The following is a 19,194-nucleotide window of genomic DNA, read 5'->3' as shown; positions in this document are numbered from 1 at the left end:
ATTGATTACTATTGCAACAATTTTTTTCTAAAAATGTTGGTTAATAAATGTTAAACGTCGAAACAATAGTACCCCAGGGCTGCACTAGCTGCACGCCTATGATGTATTAGCCTCTCAAGCCGGTGGAGCCTGTCAGAAAGCTAAGAACTCTCAGTATTCGCTCTCTCCCAGTGAGTATGGCGTTAATGAAAGCTGAACGCAGTACTGTAGCATTTGCTGAGAGTGGGAGAGAGCAGGCAGGAACCCCTCCGGGTCTTTACCTCTATTGTTAAGAGAGGGTGAGGCATAGCAGGGGGTTAATGCCAGCGTGGGTAGCTACCGTCCCTACTAAATCTTGACATCATAAGGAGAAAGAGACAAAGACAGGGACAGAGGAAAGGGGAAAAGAAAGGTGTACTGTAACTTATATTTTTAGAAATACATGAGAATATGAGTAACACAAACATCTCCAATGTTAAATATGGCACTCCATTAAGTTCTAATAATCTAATGTTGATAATCTAACGTACTGGATTTATGTTCCCAATCCCTACAATCCACACAAAATGAAGAAATTAGCTGCCAGTACAGAATGCAAGGCCTTGCTTTGATTCAGACTAAGTGCCAGACTGACAAACTTTAATATCCCTGGTAATAGAAATTCCTCAAATATAGGCAGCCTTACATATTAATCAAAAGGTCGGGAGAGAAATCGTAAAAATAATAAGGCATTTTACATTTAATTTAGTGGCATTTTCTAATAAAGTAGGCAGTGTGAGGTTTTGCATTTCAGACATATTTCAGCATAATAAAAAGATTCTAGAAGAAGTCACAAAAACTTCAGTCTAATTCACCTACGGCAGACTGACATATCAACACACACACATACACACACACCATTTTCTAGCACAAAAATACTGCATATGTGCCATTTAGCACTTGCTTTTCACAACTTACTGTTAACCACTTGCTGAGATAATGTGCCTGGAGCAACCTGGGGTGTCTTACTTGAGGGCACATTAATGACAGAGCAAGATGGTGATTTCTAACTTGGATTTGTGTTATAATATATAAAAAAGTATTAAATTAAAGCACCATCACCATGCTAAAAAATGCATATTATATCACCATTACACACAAACATTTATATTTTTTGTATTAGTCAGTGTTCAACGTGGGCCATAATACGCCAATGCGGATACTGACAATACTGTACCAGAAACTCTCATCAAATGCTGATACTTTCTTTGTAAATGCTCGACTATATAGCGTACCCTGTTGCTCTCAGAATAGACAAAGACTGTTAGTATCACAAACCAAAGTTTTGACCATCAGCATTACATTTGGTGTATACTGTAACTAAAAGAACCCTCAATTCAGAAATGAATGGGCCGTTTGACTGCCATATTAAAACACCAATCACACTTTGCCTGGTTTTATGTAATGTTGAGGGATGGGCAATAGTAGCAAACATATCTTGTTTACGTACAACTATCTACAGCCAAACAAAATTCTTCAAAATCTTTCAAATATTAATTCTCATAAGTATACCTATCCTTCTGCAAGAAAATCCAGAGCCATACACATTAAGTAGTCAAATTAAACTAATTAAACTCATGTTTTTTGGAGATCATCTGTAAATGTAATTTATGCTGCAGTCTGCTTCAATATATTCCCTTTAATATCGTGAGTTTTAACACATGCCATTGCTCTTTTAAGAAAAGACATCAAATTATGTTTAAATAAACTAAGTTGTTTAAATATGCAAATAAATCTATCTATGTGTGTGTGTGTGTGTGTGTGTGTGTGTGTGTGTGTGTGTGTGTGTGTGTGTGTGTGTGTGTGTGTGTGTGTGTGTGGTTTCTGTATTGTGAAAATGTACATGAGACAAATTTCTGAGTAAAATATTGAAAAGAGACTCATGCGGAGGTAAAATAAGATTTTTCCTTGCATAGGGATACAATCGCTAAAATTTAAGACAAAAGCAGTAGGCCTAGTATTATATATATATATATATATATATATATATATATATATATATATATATATAGCACTGTACACACACATAGCCTATGCATAGAAGTGGAGTGCCCTGGTATTTTTTGCCTATCACGACTAGAATAGGCTACTATAAAATCTTTATTTAGTGTTGAATTATATGAAGCATAAAAGCTTGTGCCCCACCTTCTCATCTGGTATAATCATAAAAATTAAATCAAAAGCATGGCCACTTAAACTCCCGACCAACTCTATTCATGTTAGCAGCGGTTTCTCTCTATTGGAAACTGAGTGAATAATGCACAGATGTGTCGCAGACCACTCATACACACAAACGGGGAAGCGAATAACAGCACATGAAAAACACTGGATTCGAGCAGCTGGTGGGGTGGTATGTATTCGCTGCTAAAACGGAGAAAATACCGTGAAATTTTAATATTTACCAATACAATTGCCGCGACGTGCAGGTGACCCGGTCGTGCGCGAGACCGTGCTCATATTTCTCCGTGAAATCTCCTCACACTGATTTAGACCCGTCTGCTGTATTCTCGCACATAACTCGTGGAAATATATATCACAATTAAAGAGTTAAAGACCGTAAAGGTCGCATTCAGTCAGTCAAGTTCACACGCAGCGGGTAATTGGTGTCTCGTGCCCAGTCGATACTGTCAAGAATGATCTGCGCGCGGTGACGGTGGGAAAGCTCGCCTCTAAAAACGAAAAAGTCTCACGGTGTATGGATGGGAACCGAAGCCTTTTTAACGGCTGCATGTGGATGTCTGAGCTGGGAGAGCCTCGGATCAGTTACACAGATGTGCTGCGCAGGAAAAAAATGACCGAGCTTCTTCTCAATAACGGTTTCCCTATTTTTTATCGGATAAGGAAAAAAGAAGTGTTTACTTTATAAGAAAACGGACAGCGATGGACTGCAGTCATTCGTTTGAGAAACTGGATTCACGTCTGTATTTAGCGTATACGAGCAAAGACCCACAAACACACGCAGTTATGGAGAACCGGTTATGTTTACCGGGGTTCTGCTCCTTACCTTCGTCAACGCTGAGCATGATTCAGTGTAAAATCCTCGGACAGATCATTTAATCTCTGGTAGATATATGGGGAAAGGGTCCGGGACCGAATCTTGGTGTTTATCCTTCAGAAAGCAGAGCTCCTCGGTCGGAGACGCGGTGACTCCGTTGAGGCGACAGTAGCGCGGTGCTCGGTTACCGGGAAATGCGCGAGAGCGGATGCTGAGTAAAACGGGATGCGGCTAACGTTATTCATATACACAAGCACACTCGCACGCGGAGGGAGCGTCGTATTCTGAATGGTTAGGATTTAAATTCAAGTCTACTCTTCACGGATTTTTTACTGTCTGACACGTTCGGCATCACCGGGACGTACCATTCAGTGCTCGTCAGAAAGGGGGTGTGGCAGCAGAAACGGGGAGCGGGTTGAGCGTGTTTACCGGCGCGAGCGGCCGACCCTGCGAGCACAATCTCAGTCCGGCCAGTGCGCGCGCCGAGGAAACATCCCCAGAGTGTGACTGATTTTCTAATAACACCGCAGCTGCATGGATAAACACTGCCAATAATCGTTTAGGAATATGTTTTGCGGCCTAGTTAGATAAACATCTACAATAAAACACACGTTATAGGAAAAGTACCTCTAGTTATTTTAAAAACATTAGCCTACTGTTACTGAGAGTTGTGCTATTAGTATAATAGCTCTGCTTTTCTCAGCATGTGGGCCAGGCACCAAATGTGTAGTAAACCTAAAATCACCTCCATTGTGCGTACCAGCCAGTGGTTCCCACACCAAAAATAATTAATAAACATAGGCTACTAAATAATGTATTAAAAAAATGTAAAATTGGATATAATATAAAATATATGGATATAAAATGGTTAGCCTGATATAAAAAACAAAGTCAATAGAAAATCTCCAAGAAAGTCTCTCCACCAAGAAACAAACAATGTGTATGTACCTAGCATATGTAAGCTATTATATGTATGTATAGCTAGTCTCTCTCTCTCTCTCTCTCTCTCTCTCTCTCTCTCTCTCTCTCTCTCTCTCTCTCTCTCTCTCTCTCTCTGTCTCTCTCTGTCTGTCTGTGTGTGTGTGTGTGTGTGTGTGTGTGTGTGTGTGTGTGTGTGTGTGTGTGTACGCGCGCGTGTGTGTGTGTGCTTGGGATCAATATGCTCAAAGACTTAATGGAAACAAATCTGTTGTGTTCGGACGTCAATACATATACCAATGACTCAATAGAAGCATATCTGTGATCAGACAAGGTCATAGTAAATCATATATATATATATAAATATTTAATGCATTTTCCTGAGCTCATGTTCAATAAAAGCTGGCTATTTCGCTGTTTAAAACTGATTTGCTTTTTAAACAGAATAACAAACTCATTATCAACACCCAGGAGAAGGAACGTTCACCACTAGAAATCAACCAGTACAATGGCTGGAGACATGTGGCAACAAAGTTTCTGGAGGTGTGAATAGGACATACTGACATGCAGTGTTACACATTAATGTAGCAGACCTAGAGCCAGAGCCGTTTCTGACCATTTTGGTGCCATAGGCAAGATTTATTTTGCAGACACATCATGCATGTAAAAATATAAAATTTCAATATACCCTACACTAAAGATTTGTAATTCTGATCACTGTATATCTGATAACATTTGGAGAGAAAAAAAAAGATAAGCTAACAGTCAGCCACTTAAATGTTATGGAGTCAAATCCATGGCACATATATTTCCAAAACAATTAAGTATTGCAAAATAAAAAGTTCCCTTTCAAGGGAACTCGCGTCACTTTGCGTGTTGATGTATTGAAGCACATGTAAAATCAGTCCAATGGCGTGACGGGACATCAGAAGCGGGTGACGTCATGAACCAGGAAGTATAAAGCCGGTTCAAAACCCAGCCGCGACAGATTTCTGTGTCCTCACAAGCGCTCTATGTGAAATTGTCCTTGTTATTTGGTGTTGTCGGTTATATATATATATATATATATATATATATATATATATATATATAGAGAGAGAGAGAGAGAGAGAGAGAGAGAGAGAGAGAGACTATGGCGAGCAAACAGCCATATCCAAAATATGGATTCACCACCTCAGTCATATAGATTGGCCGGCAGATAAGCAGGACGTTCGTTTAAAAAGCAAACTAAAAGAACGCTTCCTGTCCTCTCGTTCACAATCTCAAAGCCTGAGCCTTCCATTTTTTCCCGATCTCCACACTGAGGTGTCGAGATCGTGGAAGAAACCTGTGTCATATAGAATGTACAGTGCACAATCATTACACAACTCTTCTATTTCACAATATAAAGAGCACGGATATGGGGAAATGCCGAAGGTGGAAGAGACGCTCGCGAGCTATCTCTCCCCTGAATCTGCATCTTCCCTTAATGCCACATTATTACCCACCAAGCCAGTTAGAGTAACTTCAGCTTTGGTGGGTAAGGCTTATTCAGCGGCTGGTCAGGCTGCGCATATCTTCACACAATGTCGCTGCTGCTTACCAGGCTGAAATGTTAGGAGACATTAATGAGGGTGGGGCTATTGGCCCGAACGCAGTTTGCGAACTATGTCGAGCCAAAGATTTGTCTCTCAGGGTCGCCAAGGAGACGGCTATTTCTATCGGTTGGTCTATGGCAGCCCTGGTGGCCACTGAGAGACATTTCTGGCTCAATTTGAGCAATATTAAAGAAAATGAGAATATTTTTTTTATGGATTTTCCTATCTCTTTATCTGGCCTCTTCGGCGACGCAGTGAACACGGTCGTTAAGAGGGTTCAGGAGTCAGCCATACAAGAAACGTCTGCCTTCCAAAAACTTCTCCCTCGCCAGACTCATGTCTCCGGGGTTGCTGAGCGGGAGCAGCCCCAAACTTTTAAAAACCGTGCCACACAAAAACAGAGCATGGCTTCCCGTGTTCCCCAACAAAAAGACTGGAGACACGGAAAGCGCGCTCAACAGCAGCCTTCAAGGGATAAGACGGATCTGAGGACTGTCGTTATTTCCAAGAAAGCTGCAAAGAAAAGGCCTGACGTCCGAGGGCGCAGGCCATCGAGGGCAGGTCCCCACCGAAGCAGAGCGCGGAAGCTACTGCCAAATATTTCTCGTTAGGTCCTGCAGACCAAAAGGGGTTTTCATCCCACCGTGGTGAGCCGCAAGCAGGTTCTGGTAATGGAACAAGAATTGAAAATCCTGTTGGACATACGGGCCATAGAATATGTTCCTCACTCCAGCAGGGACACCGGGTTTTTCAGCCGGTATTTTATCGTTTCCAGAGAAGGAAGGGGGGGTTGTGTCCCATTTTGATTTTAATAGTTCTGTACGTTTCCGTGATGTAACTAAAGTTCAAAATGTTGAGACAAATCGTGCCACAGATCAGCTCCGAGGACTGGTCTGTCACGAAAGATCTCAAGAACGCATACTTCCACTTTTCCATCCTTCCATATCATGGGAAGTTCCTGAGGTTTGCTTTGGGGGACAAAGCATACCAATATCGAGTTCGACCTAGCATTATCACCCCGCACTTTCACGAAATGCGTAGATGCAGCTCTGGCACCACTGGCCCCTCTGGCACCTCAGGGTATTCGCATCATAACCTACATCGACGATGTGTCGATTCTAGCTCAGTCGCATCTTTTGGTGATACGGCATCGAGATGTCGTTCTCACCCACATGAAAGGGCTGGGGTTACGGCTAAACGCCAAGAAGAGTGTGCGTTCCCCATTACAGAGGACCAATTTTCTAGGGGTAGTGTGGTATTCTATGTTGATGCGGGCGCACCTGTCTCCGGCACGCATAGAGTCCATTCTGTCAGCTGTGGAAAGAATAATGCTAGGCCAGTCACTCACTGTGAAACAGTTTCAGAGGCTGTTGGGTTTGATGGCAGCAGTGTCCAGCGTGATACCATTTGGCCTGCTGTACATGAGACCCTCGCAGTGGTGGCTCAGGACCAAAGGGTTTTCCCCGAGGGGCAACCCCTTTTGCATCATCAGGGTTACGCGAGATGCCTACGTGCCCTGGTTATGTGGAAGAAACCTTGGTTCCTGTCCCAGGTCCCCGTGTTGAGAGCTTCTTATTGCCGCAGGATGCTAACGACAGATGCCTACTTCACGGGCTGGGGGAGCGATCCTGGAAGGACACTCGACTTAGGGCCTACCAGACCTCAGGGGCCACTATGTGTGGGTCCACACAGACAGCACATCGGTGGTCACCTATATAAGTCATCTAGGAGCAGACATCCTGTCGAGACAGGGGCTGAGGGCCGGGGATTAGATGTTTCACCCCGAGGTGGTGGAACAGATATGGAGGGAGTTCGGCCAGGCTCAAATGTATCTGTTTGCGTCTCGAGAGACGTCTCACTGTCCACTCTGGTTCTCCCTCACGCATCCAGCTCCTTTCAGACTGGATGTGTTGGTACAGACGTGGCCGGGGCTACATTTGTATGCTTTTCCCCCGATCGCTTTGCTCCCGGGAGTTCTGGAGGGAGTTCGCAGGGACCATCTGCGCCTACTTCTTTTAGCCCCGCGGTGGCCGGGCAGGGTACGGTTCCCAGATCTATTGTTTCTCCTATACGGGCCTCCTATGGAGCTTCCCGTCAGGAGAGACTCTCTGTCCCAAGCAGAGGGCTCTATATTTCACCCTCGTCTCGAACTGTGGGACCTGTGGGCTTGGGCTCTGAGGGGGCCCAGCTCATAGGATCAGGTCTCTCAAGTGAGGTTGTGGAGACCATTCTACAATCCAGAGCTCCCTCCACGAGGAAACTTTATGCCTTGAAGTGGAAGGTTTTCACTTCATGGTGCAGTGACCGTCAGCTGAACCCAGTTAACTGCCCGGTTGGTACAGTGCTGGAGTTTCTGCAGGATCGGTTCACTGCAGGTCTATTTGGCGGCCAAAGGTGCTTACCACATTCCTTTGGTTGGAATGTCTGTGGGTAAAGCCCGTTAAGGGCTAAGGCCTGCTGTACGCACTAGGGTACCGACTTGGGACCTGGCTATTGTCCTCCAAGGCCTTTCCCAGGCTCCCTTCGAGCCCCTGGAGGAGGTTCCAGCTAGTTTTCTTACTTTAAAAACTCTGTTCCTCCTCGCTATTTCTTCCCTTAAAAGAATAGGAGATCTTCAGGCTCTGTTGGTTGCACCCTTGTGCTTGGAATTTGCACCTGGCATGGTTAAAGCGTTCCTTCATCCTAGACCAGGTTATGTTCCTAAGGTCCCCACTAATGTGGCCCGATCTATAGTGCTGCAGGCCTTCTGTCCTCCTCCGTCCAGGATGCGGACCAGGAAAGGCACAATTTGCTATGCCCAGTGAGGGCGTTGGATGTTTACATCCATAGAGCTGCCCTGTGGTGTAAAACCGAACAGTTATTTGCCTGCTTTGGACCCCCTAACAAGGGGTCCCCTGCATCTAAGCAAAGGACGAGCAAGTGGGTGGTCGAGGCCATCTCACTTGCTTATGAGTCGACCGGACAGCCTTCACCTATGGCCGTTCGGTCTCACTCAACTAGGAGTATAGACCTCTAAGGCCTTATTGTCAGGAGTTCCTCTTCAGGACGTTTGTGATGCGGCAGGCTGGTCCTCACCTCACACATTCGTTATATTTTATGCTCTGGACTTGGACTCTACACCAGGGTCCCGAGTGCTCTCGTCCTAGTGCTGCTCGCTCTGATTTCACACTGGACAGGCACTTCTCGCTATGGTGGTGTTGGTATAGATGTTCCCTTAGCGTCAATCAACGCAACGCGAGTTCCCTTGAAAGGGAATGCCTCGGTTACGACTGTAACCTCGGTTCCCTGAAGAGGGAACGAGACATTGTGTCACCTGCCATATCTCCTGCGTGCCTGTAAGCGACTTGTTCAGACCCTGCGAAGCTGTCGCGGCTGGGCTTTGAATCGGCTTTATACTTCCTGGTTCATGACGTCACCCGCTTCGGACGTCCCATCACGCCATTGGACTGATTTTACATGTGCTACAATACAATAAAGTGTTCCCTTAGCGTCAATCAACGCAACGTCTCGTTCCCTCTTCAGGGAGCGTCTCGGTTACATATGGTAACCCTTGTCCCTGAAGGAGGGAACGGAGACGTAGGTCGTGACCGACCAATAGGAATCTTGTTAGAGAGGCAATCTACTTCGAGTGAAACTAAAACAAGCCAATACACATTGGTGTGCAATCATTTGCATCAGTTGCGCGCCCTCGTTAGCGCGGGTATAAACGAGCAGCTGGTGGACTGCACTTCAGTTTTCGCTGAGGAGCCAACCTGATAAGCTGGCCGTCCCGGCGGGAGACAGCAGATGTGATGACGGGACCTACGTCTCCGTTCCCTCCTTCAGGGAACGAGGGCTACCATATGTAACCAAGACGTTCCCTATCAGTCGGTCACTACAACGTAGGTCGTGACCGACAAATAGGAATCCCTACGAAAGCGCCACAGCTGCTGAACCCCATCCAGCGCCCTGAGCAAGCCTTCTACCCCTTCTTGCCTGGAAGGACGATAGGAGGAGGCTTACACAGAGTGTACCCGACATTGTTGTTCCGTGACAAGCCATACAGTAAGACATTGGAGAACACTGGGAAAGCGTGCCCTCTCCGTTTAGGAAGGAGAACGCTGCGGAAGCCACTTCTTCAAAGAGTTGTGTGGAAAATACGTATGGATGGACTTAGCCCAAGGGAAAGACACAGGCTTCCGATAGGAGTATCCGTGGAAATTATACACATATGGGATCCCCGTAGGGTCACACATATGGAACCCAGCTCAGATCCGGCTCTCAAGGATTCAGCGGATAAAGGCCTGGTACTGAATGCTCCGCCATGTCCGGGCCTAGGGGTTTTGGAGGACTCGACAGGTTTTTCACTCTGGAGCAATAAGGGTGCACGGTAGCATGCAGCAAGCTGACAGAGCCGGGCCTCTCGGTGATTCGACCCGTCTAGGGTGAGATCACGGGAGGATCTCACAAGGAGCATGAGTTCTGGGAACCATGTCCGGGTGGCCCAGTGAGGCGCCACCAGAAGGACCTGCTCCTCGTCCTCCCTGACTTTGCACAGTGTCTGTGCAAGTAGGCTCACTGGGGGAAATGCATATTTGCGGAGGCCCCGGGGCCAGCTGTGTGCCAGTGCATCCGTGCCGAGTGTTCCCTCGGTCAGGAAGTAAAACAGATGGTCCCCGTGTTGAGAGCTTCTTATTGCCGCAGGATGCTAACGACAGATGCCTACTTCACGGGCTGGGGGAGCGATCCTGGAAGGACACTCGACTTAGGGCCTACCAGACCTCAGGGGCCACTATGTGTGGGTCCACACAGACAGCACATCGGTGGTCACCTATATAAGTCATCTAGGAGCAGACATCCTGTCGAGACAGGGGCTGAGGGCCGGGGATTAGATGTTTCACCCCGAGGTGGTGGAACAGATATGGAGGGAGTTCGGCCAGGCTCAAATGTATCTGTTTGCGTCTCGAGAGACGTCTCACTGTCCACTCTGGTTCTCCCTCACGCATCCAGCTCCTTTCAGACTGGATGTGTTGGTACAGACGTGGCCGGGGCTACATTTGTATGCTTTTCCCCCGATCGCTTTGCTCCCGGGAGTTCTGGAGGGAGTTCGCAGGGACCATCTGCGCCTACTTCTTTTAGCCCCGCGGTGGCCGGGCAGGGTACGGTTCCCAGATCTATTGTTTCTCCTATACGGGCCTCCTATGGAGCTTCCCGTCAGGAGAGACTCTCTGTCCCAAGCAGAGGGCTCTATATTTCACCCTCGTCTCGAACTGTGGGACCTGTGGGCTTGGGCTCTGAGGGGGCCCAGCTCATAGGATCAGGTCTCTCAAGTGAGGTTGTGGAGACCATTCTACAATCCAGAGCTCCCTCCACGAGGAAACTTTATGCCTTGAAGTGGAAGGTTTTCACTTCATGGTGCAGTGACCGTCAGCTGAACCCAGTTAACTGCCCGGTTGGTACAGTGCTGGAGTTTCTGCAGGATCGGTTCACTGCAGGTCTATTTGGCGGCCAAAGGTGCTTACCACATTCCTTTGGTTGGAATGTCTGTGGGTAAAGCCCGTTAAGGGCTAAGGCCTGCTGTACGCACTAGGGTACCGACTTGGGACCTGGCTATTGTCCTCCAAGGCCTTTCCCAGGCTCCCTTCGAGCCCCTGGAGGAGGTTCCAGCTAGTTTTCTTACTTTAAAAACTCTGTTCCTCCTCGCTATTTCTTCCCTTAAAAGAATAGGAGATCTTCAGGCTCTGTTGGTTGCACCCTTGTGCTTGGAATTTGCACCTGGCATGGTTAAAGCGTTCCTTCATCCTAGACCAGGTTATGTTCCTAAGGTCCCCACTAATGTGGCCCGATCTATAGTGCTGCAGGCCTTCTGTCCTCCTCCGTCCAGGATGCGGACCAGGAAAGGCACAATTTGCTATGCCCAGTGAGGGCGTTGGATGTTTACATCCATAGAGCTGCCCTGTGGTGTAAAACCGAACAGTTATTTGCCTGCTTTGGACCCCCTAACAAGGGGTCCCCTGCATCTAAGCAAAGGACGAGCAAGTGGGTGGTCGAGGCCATCTCACTTGCTTATGAGTCGACCGGACAGCCTTCACCTATGGCCGTTCGGTCTCACTCAACTAGGAGTATAGACCTCTAAGGCCTTATTGTCAGGAGTTCCTCTTCAGGACGTTTGTGATGCGGCAGGCTGGTCCTCACCTCACACATTCGTTATATTTTATGCTCTGGACTTGGACTCTACACCAGGGTCCCGAGTGCTCTCGTCCTAGTGCTGCTCGCTCTGATTTCACACTGGACAGGCACTTCTCGCTATGGTGGTGTTGGTATAGATGTTCCCTTAGCGTCAATCAACGCAACGCGAGTTCCCTTGAAAGGGAATGCCTCGGTTACGACTGTAACCTCGGTTCCCTGAAGAGGGAACGAGACATTGTGTCACCTGCCATATCTCCTGCGTGCCTGTAAGCGACTTGTTCAGACCCTGCGAAGCTGTCGCGGCTGGGCTTTGAATCGGCTTTATACTTCCTGGTTCATGACGTCACCCGCTTCGGACGTCCCATCACGCCATTGGACTGATTTTACATGTGCTACAATACAATAAAGTGTTCCCTTAGCGTCAATCAACGCAACGTCTCGTTCCCTCTTCAGGGAGCGTCTCGGTTACATATGGTAACCCTTGTCCCTGAAGGAGGGAACGGAGACGTAGGTCGTGACCGACCAATAGGAATCTTGTTAGAGAGGCAATCTACTTCGAGTGAAACTAAAACAAGCCAATACACATTGGTGTGCAATCATTTGCATCAGTTGCGCGCCCTCGTTAGCGCGGGTATAAACGAGCAGCTGGTGGACTGCACTTCAGTTTTCGCTGAGGAGCCAACCTGATAAGCTGGCCGTCCCGGCGGGAGACAGCAGATGTGATGACGGGACCTACGTCTCCGTTCCCTCCTTCAGGGAACGAGGGCTACCATATGTAACCAAGACGTTCCCTATCAGTCGGTCACTACAACGTAGGTCGTGACCGACAAATAGGAATCCCTACGAAAGCGCCACAGCTGCTGAACCCCATCCAGCGCCCTGAGCAAGCCTTCTACCCCTTCTTGCCTGGAAGGACGATAGGAGGAGGCTTACACAGAGTGTACCCGACATTGTTGTTCCGTGACAAGCCATACAGTAAGACATTGGAGAACACTGGGAAAGCGTGCCCTCTCCGTTTAGGAAGGAGAACGCTGCGGAAGCCACTTCTTCAAAGAGTTGTGTGGAAAATACGTATGGATGGACTTAGCCCAAGGGAAAGACACAGGCTTCCGATAGGAGTATCCGTGGAAATTATACACATATGGGATCCCCGTAGGGTCACACATATGGAACCCAGCTCAGATCCGGCTCTCAAGGATTCAGCGGATAAAGGCCTGGTACTGAATGCTCCGCCATGTCCGGGCCTAGGGGTTTTGGAGGACTCGACAGGTTTTTCACTCTGGAGCAATAAGGGTGCACGGTAGCATGCAGCAAGCTGACAGAGCCGGGCCTCTCGGTGATTCGACCCGTCTAGGGTGAGATCACGGGAGGATCTCACAAGGAGCATGAGTTCTGGGAACCATGTCCGGGTGGCCCAGTGAGGCGCCACCAGAAGGACCTGCTCCTCGTCCTCCCTGACTTTGCACAGTGTCTGTGCAAGTAGGCTCACTGGGGGAAATGCATATTTGCGGAGGCCCCGGGGCCAGCTGTGTGCCAGTGCATCCGTGCCGAGTGTTCCCTCGGTCAGGAAGTAAAACAGATGGCAGTGGGAGGTCTCTGAGGAGGCAAACAGGTCTACCTGGGCCTCCCCGAAAACTCACACTGTTGAGCTCGCCGGGGACATACATGGCTCGAAGCGACCTCAGATGCTTCTGACTCCAGAGGAGGAGATGGCGGGCGAGTCGTGGCATGCGACGGGAGCTTAGACCACCTTGTCGGTTGATGTACGCAACGGTCGCAGTGTTGTCCGTACGGACCAGCACGTCCCTGCCCTGTAGCCTTCTTTTCAAGTGGGTCAGGGCGAGATGTACTGCCAGCAACTCGAGGCAGTTGATGTGCCAATGCAGTTGAGGGTCCGTCCACACCCCTGACACTGCATGCCCATTGTACGTGGCACCCCGGCCGGTGGCAGAGGTATCTTTGAATACCACAGCATGCCTGGACACCTGTTCCAAGGGGACTCCTGCCCGCAGGAACGAGGGGTCTGATTGCCACCCGGTGAGTGCCATGATACCACGCCCATCTCGGCACTCGGCCGTGAAGCCAGTGCTGAAGCGGTCTCATATGAAGCAGGCCTAGCGGGGTTACCGCTGCTGCCATATGCCCCAGGACCCTCTGAAAGAATTTCAGTGGGACCGTCGTCCTGCCTTTAAACGTGTTCGAGCAGTTCAGCACCGACTGAGCACGCTGCTCCGTGAGGCGTGCTGTCTGTGCGACCGAATCCAACTCCATGCCAAGAAAAGAGATCCTCTGGACAGGGGAGAGTTTGCTCTTTTCCCAGTTGACCTGAAGACCCAGATGGCTGAGATGCCTGAGCACGAGGTCCCTGTGTTCGCAAAGCTGATCTTGAGAGTGTGCTAGTATGAGCCAGTCGTCGAGATAGTTGAGGATGCGAACGCCCTGTTCTCTCATGGGAACAAGGGCCCCCTCCGTGACTTTCGTGAAGACACGGGGGGACAGGGACACCCCGAAGGGTAAAACCTTGTACTGATATGCTCGACCCTCGAACGCAAAGCGCAGGAAGGAACGCTGTGTCGAGGAAGAATCGAGACATGAAAGTATGCGTCCTTCAGGTCGATCGCTGCAAACCAATCTTGGGGACGGATGCATTTGAAAATGCGTTTTCCTGGTGAGCATTTTGAACGGTAGCTTGTGAAGGCTCCGATTCAAAACTCGCAGGTCCAAGATCGGTCGTAACCCACCACCTTTCTTGGGTACAATGAAGTAGGGACTGTAATGCCCTGCCCTCACATTGGCTGGAGGGACTGGCTCTATCGCATCCTTCGCCACTAGGACTACGATCTCCGCTCGCAAGACATGGGCATTGGCTGCTCTCACTGTAGTGGAGTGGATGGCCCGAAATTTGGGGGGACGCCGGGCGAACTGAATCGCATAGCCGAGCCTGATTCTGGCTGCGACCGGCTCTACGGCGCCGTTTAGGTGGAGGCTGCTGCTGTGGCGTGGGAGTGGGGGCCGAAACAGGAGGACGCCCCCGGCGACGAGCAGACTGAGGGGCCGCAGGCGGTGGGGTGGAGGCAGCAGCTGACTGCCGCGGCAGGATGTGCTTGAAGGCCTCAGTCTGCTTTTGTACAGCCGATAACTGCTTGGCAAAGCTCTCGACCGCGTTGCCGAAGAGGCCGGTCTGGGACACGGGGAGTTAAGGAACTGTATCTTGTCGGTCTCCAGCATGTCCGCAAGACATTCCTGGACCACAAGAGTGGACATCGCACGACCCACTGACCGGGCGAAAAGACCAGTAACGAAGCGAAAAACCGAAGCGAAAAACTGAAGTGCAATCCACCAGCTGCTCGTTTATACCCGCGCTAACGAGGGCGCGCAGCTGATCCAAATGATTGCACGCCAATGTGTATTGGCTTGTTTTAGTTTCACTCGAAGAAGATTGCCTCTCTAACGAGATTCCTATTGGTCGGTCACGACCTATGTTGTAGTGACCGAATGATAGGGAACCGAGGTTACAGACTTAACCGAGGTGTTTCAAAAGAAAAATAAAGTATAGAGCCAAAAAAAATATGCAACAAAAATAAAGAATTGTAAATAAATAAATAAAATAAATAAATAACATTTTAGAGAGAGAGAAAATATGTTTTGCAAAGAATAATAATAGAAAAAATAGAGCAAAAATAAAGATATAAATAACACTTTCTCCACCAGCATTTTTTTTTAAAGTTGCCAACCATCGCCAGCATTTTTGATAATTTTCACAAAAGTTTCATGGCCCCCAGAATATTTTTTGTATGAATATCTGAACATGCAAAATATCAGAAGAAAGAACTGAGCCTTTGCTTTTTTTTTTTTTTTTACACTTTTAATTGTAGCTTAATGCATTCTCTTTTATCAACACTTGAATGTGGGTAAGTTTCATTAAAAAAAAAAAAACATTTTGATCAAAAAGCTGAGAAAATTATGTTCTTGTCAAAGAATACATTCGCATCGGATTCAGAACGATGATCAAAACATTGACGGAGTAGTTTGAGTCCTTCATTACCCCTAATGCTTGCACAGTCCTATAGCTCATGCTTGGTCGACATTTCATTCAGTAACATTATGCAGTTTCGATTTATATGCGGTTTAATGTTGATGAACATGTTATTTTACATATGGACTTGCTAACAAATGCTATTGCTTGTTTCTGCTTCTTCTTCGCATGTCTTTTGATCAATAGATTCAGTACTCTTTCAGAGGATGGCTAATAACGCCCCCTACCGTATAAAAGTGAAAACACAGAAAGTCGGAAATTTCCATCAATGGCGGGGAAGCATTCCCTCATTTCCCTGTGTCCTAATGTCCATTCTATCCATCCTAAATAGTATTTGCGATTAGAATAAGTGTGTCCCAAAGCATAGTATGTTGAAAAGAGTATGTCAAACTATTTCCAGGTAGATTTTCGGATGGCCCTGTCCCAAATGCCACACTTCCTATGCACTTTCAGTCTTGTGGACTTACAATGGCTGCCAAGTGCTGGTGTCCATGTCGGGTGTCCCCTTTGTCATTTAAGGTTTCAGAAGGGTGCTTGCGAGCACCCCCTTTATGGTCGATATATACGCCCTTGATGTCACACTGGTGTGAGCTCCACAGCAGACTTCTTCCCAACAGCCAAGCGGCGTCACGTCACGAAAGTGCGGACTCGTAGGAAGACCCGCGACTGCAGATCAACGTGCTACTGCATTTCTCTCCGATATGGTAGCAAATGAAATGAAATGTGAAGGATTTTAACTGTGACAAGATGATTGACAGACCAGTTTACTGTGACAGGATGTGTGTCAGGATGCGACAGAGCGCAACCGTTAAAGATGCAATTGTATGACGTGATAGTAGGTCCCAAAGCGTGTCTACTCTTTTGCTACACACTCAAACGCATGTACTTTTTCTTCACAAAAAGAGTACATACTTTTAGGGCGCATAAGTAGGCGAATTGGGATGCAGCATAAGTCTCATAAATCACGGAAATTTCAGTTACTAGTTAAGAGTTAATTGCAAAAATCAATGACAGCTGGAAAAGAAGCTTAAGAACCTGATCCTAGAAGTCAAAAAATTAAGTTTGATTCTTATACCTTTTTAATGATGTATGCTTTGTCAAGTTAATTACATTCTTTTATATTAAAACTAGCAGTAATTTTGAACATAAATATTGTAATGCTATACAAGTGTGCACACTGAGAGAAATAAACAGCAGATGCTGCTATTTCAGACAGTTCACGTTAGCGAGTAGCCTAAGGCTAATAATCAACACGACTTTAACTGATCTCTAACTTCTTTAACTTAGGCAAACACTAAGTGAAATGCACAGAAAAGTGGAGCGCAAAGGGAAAACGAAATTGCGTGCTCACACACCTGACTGAAATTCAGAAAAAAAGGGGTGTTGCAAATGAATAAGTTGGTATGGCCATGGAATTTTTTTTTTTGCAAAATGATTGCTGCTAAAAATCTATTGTAGAGATAAAATAGGATCGAACTTCTTATAGCTTCTTTTACAGCTGTAATTGATCTTTGTCATTAATTATATACATATTTTTTGCTCCATTATATTTTTATTTTGCGATTCTATATTTTTGTTTACAAAACTCATTTTTCCTCTCAATACTTTGTTTTTCTTTTTCAATTATTTTTGTTTGCTTAATATTTTTTTTTCTATTGCAATACTTTATTGTTTTGCACATATATGTGCACTTTCAATCTCATAATGCCTGTCCATCACATTTGCATGGTTTTACTAGTACAGGTATGTTGTACTTGTTGCAGATTACTTGTTGACGGTGTAAGGTAAATGCTGTTCATTCAAACTAGGAACGATGGAAACATTAAAAATAAAAAATAAAAAACCTTCCAGAATCAATCAGAGGCACTTCCTGACATTTTTTAGGTTGTTAGCAGTTTGTGGTGCCTCATATTTGTGACTGGATGCCTGTGACCACATTTGAAGAATTTGGGGGGTAATTTTATGCAGACGAGGCCATTTCATGGATAGGATAGAGTGCTTAAACATGGGTTTAATGCATTTAGCACACATTTTCTGAAGTGAAAGTGTGTATGTGTGAGACTGTTTTGTAAGATGTAAGTGAGATGATAGTTTATTGTGTTTTTTCTGATGTGTGTGTATGTGTGTCTGTGCTGACTAAATGGTCTGGGGGGAATAAGTTAACATTAGCATCTAAAAGAGTGAATCTGCGGCACTCTGAACACTTAGATCCATTATTTATGACAGGAAAATAACAGATGATTAGACTTCAGCCTGAAGATTAGAAGGCTGGCTGGCTGGCTGGCTGTGTGTGTGTGTGTGTGTGTGTGTGTGTGTGTGTGTGTGTGTGTGTGTTTGCGTGCGTGCGTGCGTGCGTGCGTGTGTGTGTGTGTGTTGGCTTGTACTCTGACAACATGCAGTTGGTCTCTTAACTGATTGTATAGATCTCCCAGCATGCACCTGTTCCTCTCTGATCTGTCAGTTGGTTTCTTGGGAGTGTTTTTCTGTGTGTGGCTTGAGTGTGTGCAAGTGTCCATATAATGAGAAAGACATCCACTTTTGGTTCTGGCCCTGAGTCTCATCTGTAGTATCTCTGTAGTAGTAAACAGCCATAATGATCCGAAAAGCCATTACTGATGTATGCACTGTCTACAGATATGTTAAAAATGGCATTACTATTATATGCAAAGTGAGTATGCTAAATATTATCCCAATCTTCTATTTTCCAAATGCATGTTAATGATCTTATTGTGAATGAGACATCAATTTTAATATTATTTTTAATAACATCAATTTTATTATTATTATTATTTTTACCTTGTAATTTTTATTTAAAATGTCATAACTCAATCTTCTGGTAAAACATCAGACTTCTCTCTGTGATGTATGCCAGACTTCTCCAATCACAAAGTAACACAATACTGTTTTCAGTCCTGTATTTGAGTCCTTAATACATTTACGTTCAAACAAAGTTCAGTTATTTACGGGAGTGACAATCACATTCTATAACCAAAGTCACACCTGTAAAATTCAAGGACTCACAACCACATAATCGGAAAACCTGCATTGTGTGAATAGAACCGGACTGGACAACTACAGTAGGTATCTGTCACGTCATACAGTGCGAGAAAGCTGCTCTGCACGTCTACCGTGTGTTTTATTCTGTGCTTTCACTTTCGTAAATTACAGCGATGGAGATATGAGCTGTTTGTCATCTGAAGATTTGAGATCCAGTCACTGTTCTCCCCTGGAGCTGCTCCCATCAGTTTTGTGTTCTAAGCTTAACTCAAATGCTCCACTCCCCACCCAGATATAAAAGCTGCTGTCAGTTAATGAAGATTTTGCGGATGAACTTGCTGCTGGATTGAACTCTTGTCGTATATATAGTGATACGCATTTACAGTTTTATGGATGTCGCCATCTTTACTTTGGTCAGTGTCTCTATGGTTATTGGTAAGAGAATATAGGCATGATTCCCATTGCACGTTCATACAGACTATCCG

The 19,194-nt window shown here is 46.3% G+C and overlaps 1 protein-coding gene across 1 annotated transcript in view; it reads right to left on the bottom strand.

Moving 5' to 3' along the window:
* The window catches only part of tenm1 (teneurin transmembrane protein 1), a 212,099-nt gene extending 208,756 nt beyond the window's left edge, over positions 1–3,343 (bottom strand). The window contains exon 1 of the mRNA XM_077241257.1: positions 3,023–3,343. The gene's annotated coding sequence lies outside the window, so the exon portion shown is untranslated. The remainder of the gene's footprint in view (positions 1–3,022) is intronic.
* Between the last annotated feature and the right edge of the window lie 15,851 nt (positions 3,344–19,194).

The sequence above is a fragment of the Siphateles boraxobius genome, unplaced genomic scaffold, assembly GCF_051911475.1.
Source record: "Siphateles boraxobius isolate OS27281-9 unplaced genomic scaffold, OSU_SipBor_1 24, whole genome shotgun sequence".
In the NCBI taxonomy this organism is placed as follows: domain Eukaryota; kingdom Metazoa; phylum Chordata; class Actinopteri; order Cypriniformes; family Leuciscidae; genus Siphateles; species Siphateles boraxobius.
Note: the sequence above shows the minus strand (reverse complement) of the source record. Positions and strands in the feature narration are given on the sequence as shown.